Here is a 14,785-nt window from a genome sequence, read left to right on the forward strand (position 1 = left end):
AAGGGCCAGGTGTGTGGGTGGGGAGCTCCCAAGCTGGAGGCCAGATTAGAGGTCTCTGTGTGGTGGGGATGGGGACGGTGGGGTGGGAATGGGGTGGTAAGCCACTGGTAGTGGTCCAAGTTCCATCCAGGATCTGTCCTAGGCCTCTCCCCGGGCTGTCACTTCCACCATTGAATTTCTAACCTGGGTCTCTAAGTTTATGAATATCTCATTCCTGCATCCTGGGGTGCTCAGACCTGTCTCTCCTGAGCCCCCAGCTGGGCTTGTGGCCGTGACCATTGTCCTCAGAGTTCCATCCTCCCAACAAAGGGACAGAAGAAACACAGGACCCATTTTTCTGGATTCTGAGTTGGAGCCAAGAAATTCGATCTGCTGCTTCCTTTCCGTTGAATTATCCCCCACGGACCCTTAGCCCCTCCAGTCTCCTCCAGAGGCCTATAGCTGTCCCAGCTCCCCATTATGGATACCTGGCTCTTTCCTACCCAGAGGAAAACGCAGGCCCTTCCCCAGCCCTGCACTGAACTCCTGTGAGTGGCTGAGGAGATGAGGAGGTGTGAAGAGTGAGTGCTGGGGAGAGAGGCGACCCCTGCCACCAGGTACCAAGGACTTCTGCCAGATCACCAGAACTGACACCTGGTTCCACCAGCCAGCTGTGAAGTGTCTGCCCTGACATTAACAGCAGACCTCCTACAGGGCCTAAGGAAACGGAATTGTGGGTAAAAGAAAATTTTTATTTATTTTATTTTTATAAATTTTTGGGAAGACAGTTTTGCCATGTTGCCAAGGCTGGGCTTGATCTCCTGACCTTAAGTGATCCTCCCGCCTTGGCCTCCTGTGCTGAGATTACAGGTGTGAACCACCATGCCTGGCCAAGAAGTGCATTTGTAAAAGACATGAGGAAAGGCCTGGTGGAAAGCTAACAGTGAAAAAAATTTTCAACACTTGCTGTAGAAACTAAAGAAACTCACAATAATTTGCTCTCTATTGGATCATTTCCATCAACACACAAATAAATACCTCTTATTTTTTCCATCTTTAAAAAAATGCCTTCATTATAAGTGATTCAACAAATAAATAAATGAGAAGGGAAAAATCTTCTCTATAGAGGAATTCCAAACAGCATATGTAGATACTCTCCCCTCCAGGAAGCCGAGCTTAAATCCACTCTCTTTGAGAGTGGACTGGATTTAGTGACTCACTTCCAAAGAGTAGAGTATGGAAAGGGAAAAAGTAACTTTAGAGGCAAGAAACCCAGCACATACCTTGTTAACCAAATGATGGTTAACATCACCACTGATAAGTCATGTTACTATCATGCACCTGCTGATACGATCTCATGAGAAGGGCACTTCCCAACTGTGGTATTCTTCAAATCTATTGAGTAATAAGAAAACATGAGATAAACCCAAATTGAGGAACATTCTCCAGAATACATGACCAGTATTCTTCAAAGCCCTTAAGGTCATGATAAACAAGGGAAGACTAAGAAATGATCACAGATAGGGATGACTGAGACATGATGACAAAATGCAGAGTGGTATCCTGGAACAGAAAAAAGACATCAGTGAGAAAATTGAAAAAAATCTGATCAGAGTTTATAGTTGGGCTATTAGTATTATACCAATGTGAATTTCTCAGTTTTGACAAATATACATAAGGGAAAGCTAGGTGAAGGGCATACGGGAACTCTCTACCCTGTACTGTCTTTTCACCTTTCCTATGAATCTAAAGCTATTCCAAAGATAAATCTATTAAAAAACAAACAACAAAAACTTCCTCTAAAATTTAAAGACGGACAATATCAGGTATTGATAAACCTGTGGAGTAACTGGAGCTCATACCTTGCTGGCGAGAATGTGAAATTATATAGTCATTTTGGAAAACAGTTTGGTAGTTCTTATAAAATTAAAGATACATCACTAAATGACCCAACAATTCTACTCCTTGATATCTACCCAGTAGAAAGGAAATGGATGTCCACACAAAGACTTGTATACAAATATTCATCCCATTTTTCATCATAATGGGCAAAAACTAGAAACAACTCAAATGTCCATCAACAAGTAATGGGTAATCAAATTGTGGTATATGTATACAATGAAATATAACTCAACAGGAAAACTACTCATAGTTAAGCAACATGGATATTTCTCAAATATATGCTGAGCAAAAAAAGCCAGACACAGGAGCGCATCCTATATGATTCAGTTTATACGACGTTTTAGAAAATGCAAAACTAATCTCAGAGGCAGAAAGCAGGTCTGTGGCTGCCTGGAGCTGGGGATTGGGGAGGTGATGATGGGAGACATTGACAAAAGGGGCACAAGGAGCCTTTTGGGATGATGTTAGTGATATATATCTTGATGTGGTGGTTACATGGATGCACACATTTGTCAAAAATCATTAAATTGTATACTTCAAATTTATTGCATGTAAATTATGCCTTAATAAGGTTGATTTTCTGAAAAGCTTTGTTTGATCCCACTTACCCTGCCAGCTCCCCTTTTGCAAGACTCCTGAAAGAGCTGTTGATACTCACTGTCTCCACTTCTACCCCATACATTCTTTCTGAAGCCCACCCCAGCCAGCCTTCTATTCTCATTGTGCCGCGGAAACCATTTTCATCAAGGCGGCAGTGACCTCCATGTTGCTAAATCCAGTGGTTAGTTCCCATTTCCCATTCACATTTTATTTGACCTGTCAGGAGCATTCCATACTGTTGACTCCTTTTTCTTCCTTTGGCTTCCAGGACACAGTAGTCTGTCGGTTTTCCGCCTACCTCTGATTACTCCTCTTCTATCTTCTGTGCTGATTCTCCTTACCTCTCCACAATTCCTTCATGTTGGCTGCCTCAGGATTCCCCTTTCTGTGCTCCCTCCTCAGATGATTTCACCAAGTCCCAGGGCTATAAATTCCACCTATATGCTGAGAATTTCCAATACGATTGAGAAATTCTATCTCTAGCCAGGCCCTTCTCCTAAATTTTGACTCATAATTCCAATGGCCTACTTGGCATTTCTCTTTGGATGTTGAATAGACATCTCTAACCCAACATGTCCCAAACCGAACTGATCTTCTCCCTTAAACCTGTCCCTGCTGTAGCCTTTCCTGGGCTGGCATCTTGCAATTTGCTCAAATTAAAAATCTAGGAGTCATCCTTGACTACCGTTTCTCATGCCCCACTAGCTTTACCTTCAAAATACATACACAATCCATTGATCCTTCGGCATCTTCACTGCTACTACACTCAAAATCACATAGCAATTCTTCATTTCTCCCAAAATTAAAGCCAGTGCCCTGGCAATGGCCTGCAAGGCCCTAAGTGATCTGCTCTCTCCTTCCTGATACCTTACCTCTGTGATTTCAGCTCCCAACACTCTCGTCCTTGCCCAGTCTTCTCCAGACATTCAGGTCTTTTTGTAGTTTCTCGATCATGTCGGGTGTGCTCCTGCCCACCTGACAGCCTCTGCTCTAGCTGTTCTCTCTGTTTGGGGTACGCTCCTGACCATCTTGCTCACTTCCTTCAACCCTGTGCATTCAAACTTCTCAAATCTCACCTTCTCCCTGAGGCCAGCTCTGATCACAGAATTTAATGTAACCTGCCCTACTCCCAGCACTTCTTATTTCCTTACCTTGTGTTATTTTTCCTTTGTTTTCACAACACTCACTCTACTTTACAGTACATTATTCAATCTGCTTATTTATTTTGTTTACTTTTCATTGTCTATCTACTCAAGGGCAGGCAACTGTTTTGTTCACGGCTGTATCCCAAGTCCTAGAGCAGAGCCTGGTCCGTAGTAGCTGCCCAGTAGGTACTTGTTGAATGAAGTCATAAAGTTTCACCAGCAGGAGCACCCTTCCTACCTCTGGCCTATCGGCCCAGGTCTGAGCAGACTGAGATGATAGAGAAAAGGTGGATCTGGAGGGATCCTGCCCTGTCCCAGGACGGGAGAATTGAGAGAGGCTCTGGACTCTTCCTGCATTGTCTTTGGTTGTGCCTCGTGACCTCAGACAGACCTGGGCCTCTGGTCCGCTAGGTTGCAGCTGTGTGTTCAGAGCCACTGCCCACTGCTTGGCGTCATAGTTCTCGGGGACCTTCCAGGAATACTCAGACGACATATGTCTATGACTGCACTGTCCACTGTAGCAGCCACTGGCCATGTGGCTACTGAGTACTTATTTGGCCAGTCCCAACTGAGATGTGTTGAAAGGGTAAATTTTCAAAGATTTAGTACAAAAAGGAATGTAAAATATCTCATTAATAATTTTAAATATTGATTACATGTCAATACTATTTTGGGTATATTGGGTTAAATAAAATACATGATTAAAATTAAGTTCACTTCTTTCTTTCTTCTTTCTTATTTCCTTTCTTTTTACTTTCTCTCTCTCTTTCTTTTCTTTCTTTCCTTCTTTCTTTCTTTTTTTTTTTCTTTCTTTTCTTTCTTTCTTTCTTTTTTTTTTTGATACAGGGTCTCACTCTGTCACCCAGGCCAGAGTGTGGTGGTGGGATTGTGGCTCACTGAAGCCTCGACCTCCTGGGCTTAAGCAATCCTCCCACTTCAACCTCCGAGTAGCTGGGACCACAGGTGTATGCCAACACACCTGGCCAAATTTTTGATATTTTGTAGAGATTGAGGGGGCGGGGAGGTTTCAATATGTTGCCCAGGCTGGTCTCGAATTCCTAGGCTCAAACATTTCTCCCTCCTAGGCCTCCCAAAGTGCTGGGATTACAGACATGAGTCACCATGCCCAGCCGCTTGTATCTTATTACTCTTTTAATGTGACTACTAGAAAATTTAAAATGATATCAGTGGCTTGCATTATATTTCTACAGAATGGTTCTGGTGTATGAGGAAAAACAACTCACATCTAGAAATCAAATCCCAAGACCCTGAAAATCCACATTTCCTAAACCCAAACTGATGGCTCCTTTACTTCAAATAATACTGAGATACAGTGAAATTCCATTAAGATAAAAGCCACTTCAGAACATGACTAACTCAGTTAATGAGGCTTTCTTTAAAAGCTTTGGCTTTGTATCCTTATATCATCTTGTGATGCTTTGCCTGAGGAAGCCCTCACAAAACATTCAGAGTCTCCTCCATTTGTTCCTCAGACATTTATTGAACTCCTACAGTATGCCAGGAGCTGGGTGAGGAGTTGGGGATTCAATGAGCCTGGCTCCAGCCTCCCTTCCCTAAGCTTCCCTCCTAACATGGCACACGTGGTGGGTCGCCCACTGAAGCTCACACGGGCAGCCATGGAACTGGGGGCTGGGTGCCTGATCAGACCTGGGCCAGTGTCAGTACAGGCCTGGAAGAGGAGCAAAGCTTGGGCCCTGAGCTCAGCCTGTGGACAGGCTGCTGGTGGCTGGCAGGGTATTCTAGAGGAAAGACTTGCAGGTTGAAGAGGTCTGCAGTATGCCACAGGACCATGTGGAGTATTCTGAGCTGGACATTTGAAAATCAACAGCTGCAGGAAGAGGCTCTTCCTGAACTCCCCTTATCTTCCTAAATGCAAAGCCTCCCCAAAGAATTCAACTATAATAAATCCCTTTCCCAGGAATTTCACAAGAAGAGAAGATTGACTCTTATCACTGAAGATAAGTCAACACAAGGTAACACCTGGATAAGAAATTGCCTGAACAGATATTGTCACAAAACTATCCCCGCAGTCCATGGAGACAATACATACTTCCCGTGGAGTCACCTAAGAATCTATTTATTTTTCCTAAGTTGTTTGGTCACGTAGAAGTTCCCCTCTGCATCTGCCCACTCCCTATTAAGATGGCATATGAGCCCCAGATTCTAACCTCCTCAGCTTTTGTGTGTGTGTGAACTCTCATGTACATACAAATTTGAACAATAGTATGTTTTCTTTTTTTCTTTTTTTTTTGGAGGCAGGGTCTCACTGTCACCCAGGCTAAAGTGCGGTGGCATGATCAGGGCTCACTGCAGCCTTGAATTCCTGGGCTTAAGTGATCCTCCTGCCTCAGCCTCCAGAGTCACTGCGATTACAGGCATGAGCCACACCATGCCTGGCTTTTTCTTTTGCTAATCTGTCTTTTGTCACTTTAATGTACAGGCCCCTAAACACTGAATGTAAGAGCATAGAAGAAAAGTTTTCCTCCCCAGCAATGGTCAGGCACTGACACTGCACATGCTGCTCAGAGATCTGTGTGCTTTGTAGGCGAAGGGAGGGAGGCTTTGTGTTCTGAGGACTAAACGCAAGGGACCCATTGACTCTGGGAACTGTTTTGGGGATGGATATAAGAGGCTGTGGGAGAGTTTCAGGAAAGATGAGTCTGAGAGCCTGGGGAATGCTGTGGAGCTGCAACTTCCTGGAGGCCAGGCCCAGGGGAGAAGGGTGCCCTAACAAAGCTAGGAGTCACAGGGGAGCAGGGAAGACAGAGAGGAGCTCAGTGGCCAACAGGACGTGGCACCAGGAAGACAAGTAATGAAAGGAGGGGTGGTCTAGAGAGACTTTCTCCTGTCTTCCAAGATTCTGTTATTTTGCCATATTGTTTTTATGGGATTAAAAAAATAAAGTGGGAGAATCCAGGGAGCAACATCTCTAGAAAAGTTGCCCCCTGGATCTAAGCTTTCTGGCCCTGGTCTTTCCCAGCAGGGACGATTCCTTCCTGACTTAGGGCTGAAGATCTGGACTGGGAATTATACGCTAAGTTTCTCATGAAAAGAGCAATAACATTGACCCTCTGTTTCTGCCTCTTTCTCACCGTGCCAAGTGTAAAGAAAAAAGAAAAGAGTAAGAAAGGCAAAAAGGATTCACTAGAGATTGCAAGGCTAGAGAGTGAATAAGAAATGAAAACAACAAAATGTTATTTTAAATTTGCTTTAACAGCAACTCAGAGATGCAGGTCAACCATTTACGAGAGGGAAGTGCCTGATACTTGAGGGATGGACTCTGGGCAGGAGACAATTTAGGATGAGAACCAGGGAAAACACATCCCCTGCCAACTTGCCACTGGGTCATGGAGAGTCTCCTTGGGGAAGGGGATTGATTGAGATCTTGCCAGAACCATGCACACGTCTATCTGCTGGCAGAAGCGGGCTGCCAGTGGCGATGGGTAGGAGTGAAGGGGCTCAGCCTTGGGGGTGGGAAGTCTTTTCTTCCACCCAAATCCATTGTCTGAGTGTGAAAGTGCTTTCCTCCGCTGCAAGCTGTATTTATGGCTTCTCGGAATTTTCCGAATGAAGTAACTTTTTTCCCCAGACCGTTTTCTTCACAACTGAAATTGGATCCACACAGTCCATGGAGACAAACAAAACAGCATGACATCACCCGCCTGGGGGTTGTCATTTCAGACACCACGGCAGCCTTTTGTTCAAGATCAAATGGATGTGATTTGCCTTGCGGAGGTGGCATCCTGCCCGGGCGGAGGAAGGGATAGTTCCTGGAGCTCCGTCTTGAGGATCTGGGAGGCCAGAAAGACAGCAGGTGCCCGGGCTGCCTGCAGGGCAGGACTGGAGAGGAGGGGACAGGTGGTAGCAGGTCGCTCTGCCTCCTAACTGCAGAGCTTTGTGATGATGCTCCATGACACAAGTCGTGACGGAGACAGCCCCACCCATCAGGGACGCTGACGTCTGTGTCCCTTCTTTCTTGCCTTCTGAGGCTCAGGAGCCCAGGACACTGACCTGGAGGTTAGACGGCCTGGACTCAGCTTCTGTCTTGCCTTGCAAAGCGTCCAAGCCTCAGTGTCCTTCTCTGTAAATGTGGGGAAGGTTTAAAAAAAAAAAATCCCAGTTCTGTTATTGCAGAGATGTGCCAGAACCAGATACAATCATAAATATATAGAACCAGAAAGCGTGGGCTTGCTTCTCTCCTGCCCATCTCAGTTCTCAACGCTCACAGGAAGGGTCCTGCCCCTCCACAACTGTCCCTGGCTTCCGATAGGGAAGGCTGGGAAGATTGGCAGGGACTGTGTTCAATGTCCTCTTGAGCTAATAATTAAGGTATTATTTAATGGAAGCTCAAAGAAGAGCTGAAGCCATCTGGGAACCCAATTACCCAGTGCCTGCAGACCTAACCAATTACACAGGAATAGAGGTTGGCCTGTCTTTCAGCAAATAAATGCTTCCAAATGCAGCACAAGGCAGAGCTCTAGATTGTGCTTGGCCTAGAGGAAGTAATCATATAATTACATTGATTATTGAGAGCTGCTGTGCACCAACACCAGCGCTGAGCGGCTTACACATTGCAGCTGATCCCCTGGTTAGCGTTACTATTCACATGTAACAGATGATGAGCTGAGTCAGGAAGGAATATACCCATTGAACAGATGGTGCACCTGAGGCTAGGGGAGCGGGGGTAGGTAACCTGCCCAAGGCCACTCCATCATAATATAGGCTGGGGATCCAAACCCAGGTCTGTCTGATTGCAAGACCCCTGTGTTCACCACCACATTCTTCTGCCTCGCAGTCACCAAAGAGTGAGTATCTGTGACAAGGAGTGCCTTGTTTATTTTCTTATGCATCTGGTAAATGGTGAGGTTATCACCAAGTTGTGTGTGTGTGTGTATGTGTGTGTGTGTGTGTGTGTGTGTGTGTCCTGTGGGGTGCTGGCTGAGGGTAGGCATGGCATCTCATCTTTTCACATCTATTCTTGTAACTCAGAAGCACTGTGTTTCCCGTTACTACTTATTTTATCCAAATTAAATGACAAAAAACATCATATACATGTACCTATTTTAAAAGGTTGACATTGAAATAAGTTGACTGTCTGTATTTATTCCATGGCTGGGAATGTTATTTGAACAGTAGTAAACCGATAAACCAAAGTTAGGCTGTTGGCTGAGTCATTAGGATTCCGTTAAAGACAATGAAGAATTTCAGCTGGGCATGGTGGCTCACGCCTATAATCTCAGCACTTTGGGAGGTCAATGCGGGTGGATCACTTGAGGTCAGGAGTTCGAGACCATCCTGGCCAACAATGGTGAAACCCCATCTTTACTAAAAATACAAAAATTAGCTGGGTGGTCTGGCGCATGCCTATAACCCCAGCTACTCAGGAGGCTGAGTCAGAAGAATCACTTGAACCCAGAAGGCGGAGGCTGCAGTGAGCTGAGACTACGCCTCTGCACTTCAGCCTGGGTTACAGAGTAAGACTCTATCTTAAACAAACAAAAAGACAATAAAGAATTTCAATCAGTAGGAGAAAGGGGGTAAGGAGGCTCTGCCACATAACTCTGGGATTGGAATAACTTCTTTATAGTGAGAATGAATGAGCCTGTTTATTTAACAGAAACTGCATTCTGAGCAAGGTCAGGTGTTTGGTCTGTAGAACAGCATCATCTCGAGGGTGGGGAGCTCCAGGACCCTGGTATTTATAGCATTCTCTGAGCCAGGTGCAGGGAGCAAGGCGGCTGCTTACCTTCAAGCCTCTCTTCCGCCTGCAGCTCAAGGTTAGGGCAGGGCAGGCCTTGAAAAGGTGTAGAATTTGTCAAGGAGAAACAGGATAGAGCTCTCTCCACTGGGGACTGGGACTGGCACTTCCCAGAATGAGAATTCCAGAATGATGACCAGACAATAGCTGAAGGTGTTCATTGAGGATGTAGTGCATTCCTGTTTCTTGTGACCAACACATACTTTTTGAAGATTATAAGAAGTTGAGTGGATTTCTGAGCTCAGCCATTAGAACTCTTTTGTAATTAGGCAAGATGATGTCACCACAGTTCTAGGGTCTTATAGTGTCAAAAATCGTGAGAGAACAGTTTCATGCTTCCTAAACAGAAAAAAAAATCTCAACCAGAAAGAAAATATAAGCTTCCATAATTCTCACTGACTCTTAGCCCTGACAGAAGTTCTAATAGAGGAATACCTTTTGAATTTTGCAATGGTGACTACCAATATTTGGATTTTTGCTCATGGAACTCAATCAAAATCATCCTCTTGAGTGTCACAGGATGTGCATTGGGCATTGGAAAATTTCATGATTGGTTAAAAAGTATACTCTTCCCTGTTCAATGTAAACCTGAGATTGGCCAGTTCGGGGGTTAGAAGCCCGGGCATTTTCCTTCTCCCATCACTAGAAAGGTCTCTGGGCTCTATTGAGGCTTTCTTGAGAAGAGACTGCTAGAGTTCCCGAGAGGATGCCTGGAAGGTTCCATGGGCTCTTATAAGGCCATTGCTATGAAAAACCATGAACAGGATTTGTAACTGATAATGTGGTTATTAATACTTCTTTAGCATATCAGAAATATTGAGATAGTGTGTAGATGAGTTGACCATAAGAAGCTGGAGTTTAGTAAATAAAACACACATAACAGACATCGAGTCCCTACAGAGTACCAGGTCCTTTCAGATGTGGGTCTTCCTTCAAAGAAGCACCATGGATGGCATAATAGTTGAGCACAAAATCACTGGAGTGAGTTAGGCAGAATCTGGTTTCAAAACTGACTCTACCCCCTGACTTTAGGATACATACTTAACTTCTGAAGCCTCACTTTCTTTATGGGGATAATAACTATAAACGCTGGTAAGGCCTAGTACACATGCAGCACTTAAAAAACATAATTATTATTTTTATTAATCATGATAGGTCTGTGAGGTTGCTATTATTTGTTTTAAACATGAAAACAGATTCAGAAAATGTATTTGACCAAGGTCAGTTCATATTAAGTCAGGATTTGTTGGCTCCAAGTCTACGTGTTTTCTTGTATAACCACAGCCTCCACTGTCTGATCCAAAATTGGAACTTACCTAAAATAACAAATAAATGTGGATTGTTCAATAAGGTGAAATATAGAACTGTTAGCTGGTTAAATATGCCTACCTTTACCCTAAATCAGGGGATCTACAAAGAGAATTACCCAAACTAAAGTTCCTAGTGTAAGAATGCAAAAGCACTTTTGGGGTTAGGGTAACATTTAAGGATCTCTAAATTTTCTTTTCTCCTAAACTTGAATCACAATCTAAAAGAACAGACTGTGCTGGTGGAATTGTACTAACTAGGACTATCCAAAGTAAGTTACAGATTTTTGCCAGCTTTCTGTGCCAGTGACCTAGAAACTACTTCAAAATCTATTTTTATTTCTTATGGGCTGAAATTTCGGTGAAACGGTCCAGACAACTGTGACCCGGAGTCTTCAAATTTAGAAATTAATCCCCAAAGAAAAGGAGCAACTTTTATTGTGGCAGAGAATAATCTTCTCATAGCCCAATCATAGGGAGAAATAACTAACTCTTCAATGTCACATTTCCTATTTGCAATTTATGATATAAAGATGCAAGAGAATTAGGCTAGCAATTATTCTTGAACCTCCAAAAAGTAATTTGGCCTAGGGACACATAAAAACACAAAAGCATTCTGTAAAGCTGATGTTGCATACCATAAAATTGTAAATGTACATAAACGGATACTGTGAAAAAGAAGAAAACCATTGAAATTTGCCAAGATGTATCTATCCATAAAATAATATACGCAAACATTAATTTGTAATGATTCCAGCAAATATTTATCTATTTTTTTAATTTAGAAGATTTACTATTGTGCATTTTAAGTAGAAATTTCCCTAGGTCAGAGCTTATGTTTAAATTGATTCTTAAACTAATTCAGACATGAAAAAATAATCCAAATTAAAAACAACAAAACAATAATAAATCTCTATGGAAAAAAGGGAGGAGAATCTATTCAATATCCTGAAAAAAGTGATTCCTAAGCAGAAACAATGATACTTTTATCCTAAGTGTTCTTCCTCTTCCTCTTCCTTTTTTTTTTTTTTTTTTTTTTGAGACAGAGTCTCACTCTGTCGCCCAGGCTGGAGTGCAGTGCTGCAATCTCGGCTCACTGCAAGCTCCACCTCTGGGGCTCAAGTCATTCCTGGGGCTCACTCAAGTGATTCTCGTGTCTCAACCTCCTGAGTAGCTGGGACTACAGACGCGTGCCACGACACCCGGCTAATTTTTGTATTTTTAGTAGAGATGGGGTTTCACCATTGGCCAGGCTGGTCTTGAACTTCTGACCTCAAGTGATCCAACCACCTTGGCCTCCCAAAGTACTGGGATTACAGGTGTAAGCCACCATGCCAAGCCCTATTCCCCCATCTTCATACATATTTCATTGCCTTTTCAGAGATGCTTCTAAAGATGTGGCAAAGGATACAGAGGAAAACATTGAAGAGCTTAATTAATACCTTGAAGACATCTCTGGCAGACTGGAGAAACAGGCAGTAAATTTTTTCTTTAATGCCATCAAAAAAGGCATTTTATAATCCCAGGGCTTAAGCTGACAAACGTTCCTGCAACCATTGATCTTCTAACATGAATCAAAAGTATGCAGCAGACAATGAGCTTGAATAAATAATTGCTTTCCTATTAAGAAAAGTTTCGTGACTAGCCAGTGCAAAATGTGGTAACATCATGTCTGCTCTTGAAACCCTGGGGCCTGTTGCTCAGCTTGCTCACAGTATTTCCATGGTTCAAGGTGCTTTACAGAGAAAGTGCATTAATTGAAATGGATTTTTTTTTTTTTTTGAGAAGTGGCAGAGTTTCTCAAAAGAAAATTTTTCATCAAGAGAAGGTAAGTTTAGAGTGAGTCTCCTGTTAACACAAAAATAGAAACTAGGTTACAGAAATCCACATCCTCAGCTATGACTATCAGTTTGATGAAAAGATCAAGATCAGTCCGTATTTGGCCTATGAAAGTACACAGAACACACCAGACTATTATAATTTTAATATTTAGAATGGCACACTGAGGTGGGGGGCCGGTGATGGCAGCATGTGAGGGAGGGGCAGTATGGAAGAGGGAAGAGCAACAGACTGTGTCTGGATTCAAATAATGGTTCTGCTCCTTTCCTAAGAATGGGACCATAGTGATTCAGTTCCCCTTGGTCTCCCCATCCCTCTCTACTCCAGATGACTTCTAATGCCCCAGCTCTAAAATTCTATGATTCCAGTAACTTGTTAATGTTCATTTTTCAGGCTTCATTCAAATGATTCATCAGAATGCTAGAATAGAACTCAGATCATTTGATTTCCATAGTTTAGAATAAGATCTGTTTATTCAGCTGAACATAAATACTTTTTTGGAACACAGAAAGACACAAATAAGGTAAACTGACATTTCCAGGTACGCTAGAAACCATAACTACATTTTGATTATGAGGCAACAAAGTATTGTTTCAAATTGCAAAAGGTCAATACATTTGCTGCTGTTATGTTCCAGAAATCAAAAAGTAATTTTATGGTAGTCATATCAACTCATACTAATAGCTGTCTAACTATCCACCACCCCCCATCATAATCTAAAAATAACTTAAGTAGGCTAAAGTGAACATTTAGAATGAGAAAATAAAACTAAAGATGAGGATTTAAAATACATAGGAATGAGGTTCTAGTAAATCATCATAATGACGTATATTACAGTTGCTTGTGGTGAAACCCAAATTTAGCATTAAGCTTTTCGGCATCCAGTGTGAAAGACAAATTCTACCTGATCCATTACGCAACTCCTAGAGAACATAAAATGAAAGTAAGGTAACTGCTCAGCAGAAATGCAGTTGTGTGCAGTAAGAAACAAAAGTTCCCTGTCAGGGGTCTTCATAAAGAATGGTGCCAACAGTATCCTCAGTAGCTTTCCTTTATAGATCCAATGGTCCAATCCACAGGGTAGAATGCAATTTTCACTTTAAGACAATCGCATCACAACTAAGTAGACAGGCATAACAGCATGATGGTGACAAGAGACCCCAGTTCCATATTGCTGAGTTCAAATCCCAGCTCTGCCGCTTACTGGTCATGTTGCCTTGGGCATGCTATTCAAACCTGCCTCATGTGCCTTAGTTTCTCTAATGGTGAGGTGCAGATAAGAACAGCATTTGTGGAGATTGAGTTAGTAAGTATAGCATTACCACTTATTAATGAAAAGTTCAGTAAAAGCATTTGGGCTGGGCACTACCATTAGCACAGTTCAAGTACCCAGCTCTCCACTGACCTGACTCGAACTCAAGGCAGTTTCTGTAACAGTGTGGTCCCAGAGAACTTTCTGTAAAAATGGAATCTTCTTTACCTGTGCTGCCCAAAAGTACTAGAAATGTGGCTAATATAATGAAGAAAGGAATTTCTAATGTAATTTAAACAGCCACAGGTGGCAAGCAGCTACTGCATTGGACAGCATATAGAAAATTTTCAACGTTGCCAAGTTTGATTGGACAGTGTTGCTCTAAAACATCCTCCAAGCAATACTCTCTAAATACTGTTATCAGCTAAGCTTTTAAGGAGTGTTAGGTAATGAGGAACTCCAGATTGTAGTCCTTGACATCTAAGGAGTGTGGCCAAATCTCTGTCCCCAAGTGAATGCAGACACCTATGCCTCTGGCTGTGGAGCAGTCTGGTTGTGCTGTGAAAAGTCAAGATTGGGCAACAGAACAGAATGCCAGCCTATGTGTGCTTCGAGGGGAGCCAAGGCCAAGATCGCCCCCTAGAAAATAGTTTTGAATCTACTTGGAGCACAAAGGAATGAACCTCATCCCAAAGTTCTACTTTAGCACAGCTGGAATTGCTTCGTCCTGAACAATTTTAAAGGTGGTTTAATCAGACACTGGCCTCATTTTCCCAAAATGTTCTATTAACTTTGGGAAAAGCTACTTCCTGGTGTTCACTCCAAGATATACTATTTGGAAAAGTTACATCAAGATGACTAAATAAGGCTGAACGCAGTGGCTCACGTCTGTAATCCCAGCACTTTGGGAGGCCAAGGTGGGCAGATCACTTGAGGTCAGAAGTTCAAGACCAGCCTGGCCAACATGACGAAACCCCATCTC

The sequence above is a fragment of the Macaca fascicularis genome, chromosome 8, assembly GCF_037993035.2.
Source record: "Macaca fascicularis isolate 582-1 chromosome 8, T2T-MFA8v1.1".
NCBI lineage: Eukaryota > Metazoa > Chordata > Mammalia > Primates > Cercopithecidae > Macaca > Macaca fascicularis.